The sequence below is a fragment of the Grampus griseus genome (assembly GCF_964374135.1).
Source record: "Grampus griseus genome assembly, chromosome: X".
NCBI classification, from domain to species: Eukaryota; Metazoa; Chordata; class Mammalia; order Artiodactyla; family Delphinidae; genus Grampus; species Grampus griseus.
This window is the reverse complement of record NC_138999.1, coordinates 101,144,047-101,146,976: the sequence shown is the minus strand read 5'-3', so window position 1 is coordinate 101,146,976 and position 2,930 is coordinate 101,144,047. Positions and strand designations below refer to the sequence as shown.

General features: G+C 39.8%; 1 pseudogene across 1 annotated transcript; it reads left to right on the top strand.

Moving 5' to 3' along the window:
- Positions 1 to 2,312: 2,312 nt before the first annotated feature.
- On the top strand, positions 2,313 to 2,672 carry LOC309839813 (small ribosomal subunit protein uS10-like; annotated as a pseudogene). Its single transcript has one exon. The product of its transcript is annotated as a small ribosomal subunit protein uS10-like (transcript).
- The last annotated feature ends 258 nt before the right edge of the window (positions 2,673 to 2,930 follow it).

Here is a 2,930-nt window from a genome sequence, read left to right as displayed (position 1 = left end):
AAAGACCCAACACAGCCAAAAATAAAAATAAAATTGAAAAAAAAAAAGAAGAAGTGAAAAATGCAACATGCAACCCTGGGAGGAGGGGTGGCAGATTGGCTCTGCCTACATCACAGAAGGAATGATTTTTTTGACTTGTGTGCACAGGAGCTTCCGTTTCACTTTGTAACAGAGGGCCAAGCCTCCAGCCCAGTGTAGCTGCATCCTGGAGTAACTGCTCAGCCCCAGGTCCAAAGCGTGGGAACTGGAGCGGGGCCACGAGTCACTCAGCACCGACAAACACAGTAAAGCCCTGCTGTCTGTGTTACAGTGTGGGAGGCAGGGGAAGGCAAGGAGGTTGAGACAGGAGGAGAAGTAGATGGAGTACAGGAAAGAGCATCGGGAGTTCTACGAGGAGAGCTTAAGGTGGATTAGAGAAGATTTGAAGACTAGGTGGCATTTGAATGGTCACTAGGATTTGGCTAAGCGGAAAAGGGAAAAAAGGGAAATCTTAGCAAAGGAAACGGCACAAGCAGAGGAAGATGTCTTCAAAGAACATTAAATTAAAGTGGCAGAGCTAAAGAAAGAGAAAGAGGGCGTGGAAAGGGAAGCAATACTACAATGTTGTGGTTAAGTCCATAGTCTCTAGAGTCAGGCAGATAGTGAATTGAAGGCCGGCTCTGCACTTTACTGTGTGACCTTGGGCAAGTTACTCAACCTATATGATCCTCTGTTTCCTCAGTGTTCCATGTAGTGAATGACATGAATGCCTAATAGGGTGTTTGTGAATATGAAATGAGATAATCTATTTAAGTGCTTGGCACAGTTCTCTATAACTATCCATCTTACTATGAAAGGTAAAAGATTGAAAGAAATTATAATAAAACATTGTGGTAGTCAGCCCTGGGTGGAGGGATTTGGGGTAATTTTTATCCATTTCATTCTTTCTGTATTTAGTATGTTTTCTTCCACATGTATTCTAATACTAATAATCTCGAAAACATAACATAGGTTTTCATTCTTTTTAAGATTGTGTGAAAGGCAGTAGAGGGCAAGAAGTTCAGAAGAATAGATTGAGGCTAGATCACCAAGCACTTTCTTTTTTAAAAATTTATTTCATTAATTTATTTATTTGCTTGTGCCGGGTCTTAGTTGTGGCAGGCAGGCTCCTTAGTTGCAGCTCTTGGGATCCTTAGTTGCAGCTCGAGGTCCCCTTAGTTGCAGCATGCAGCCTCCTTAGTTGTGGCATGGGAACTCTTAGTTGCAGCATGCATGTGGGATCTAGTTCCCTGACCAGGGATCAAACCCGGGCCCCCCTGCACTGGGAGTGCGGAGTCTTAACCACTGCACCACCAGGGAAGTCCCACTTCTTTGTGGCAAGAGTTTCAACTTGTTTCACGAACTCAAAGATTCTATACACATGTTTTAGGCATTCCATAGATATTTGATTTAATTTTCTACATTAAAAATATTTGTTGAAATATATATTTTGAAACTATAATACAGTACATGTTTTAATATGTAATACACAAATATTAACATATGAGAAACATTAAAATAATTTATGCTACCACTTGACTTGTTTTGTTGCAGACCTTATAGTAAAGCTACTTTTGCATTCTTGTGCAAATAAGATCTCCTGCAAGATGAACTGTTAAAACCGTTAGCATTTGCCGCTACTTAACTGTGTAAGAATTTTCTCAATACTGTACAACCAAAATAAAAAATAAATAAATAAATTGAATGCTAGTATAAGAATGTAGTTCCCATGGTTACCAGGGGGTAAGGGAGAGGAGGAATAAATTGGAAGACTGGGATTGACATATACACACTACTACATATAAAACAGATAACTAATAAGGACCTACTGTATAGCACAGGGAACTCTACTCAATACTCTGTAATGGCCTATATGGGAAAAGAATCTAAAAAGGAGTGGATATATGTATATGTATAACTGATTCACTTTGCTGTACACCTGAAAATAACACAACATTGTAAATCAACTATACTCCAATAAAAATGTTTTAAAAAAAGAATCTGGTTCCCTTACCCTTGATTTTAGATTTTTGTGTTTATCAGAAGAGCCTCATTTTTCCTCACTGATTGACTTTATGATCCATAAATGTAATGATTTTTAACTTAGAAAATAAATTCATATTAATAAAATATAATTTTTATCTGTTTTATACATTGGGGTCTGTGTCAGATTTTTGTCTACGAAAGCATTCATCTGATTTGGAAAATTTTAAAAAGTCTGGTTCTTCGAGGAAGATGCGGTCACTGCTGCTGCAGAGCGCTGGTCCACCTGGTCAGGAAGCCACGCCGCAGCCATGGCTTTTCAAGACCCCTGAAAGACTCCGCTGGCGCCAGAAGTGGCAACTCACCGAATTAGAATTACCTTAACCAGCCGCAACACAAAATCTTTGGAGAAGGTATGTGTTGACTTGATCAGAGGCACAAAGTATAAGAATCTCAAAGTGAAAGGAGTAGTTCGGATGCCCACCAAGACTCTAAGAATAACTACAAGGAAAACTCTTTGTGGTGAGAGGGTCTGAGATGGGATTGGTTTCAGATGAGGATCCACAAGCGACTTCATTACCTTGCACAGCCCTTCTGAGGTTGTGAAACAGGTTACTTCCATCAGTATTGAGCCAGGAGTCAAGGTTGAAGTCGCCATTGCAGATGCTTAAATCAACCTTTTTAATAAATTGATAATCAGTTGCGATTTTTTTTAAGTCTGAAAACCAATATTCAACAGGCATAAGGGAGCCTCTGAAAATTTGGGGGTGGAAGAGTATAAATCTTAAGTCTTTGCAATTTTTCTGGTAGCAGTGTGAGCGATGGATTGAAGGGGAAAGGGTACAGACTGAAATCATGGAGACCAGTTAGAAGATCACTTCCGAAGTATAGCTGGGAGTGAATAGGGTCTAAACTAGGGGGCAGGGCAG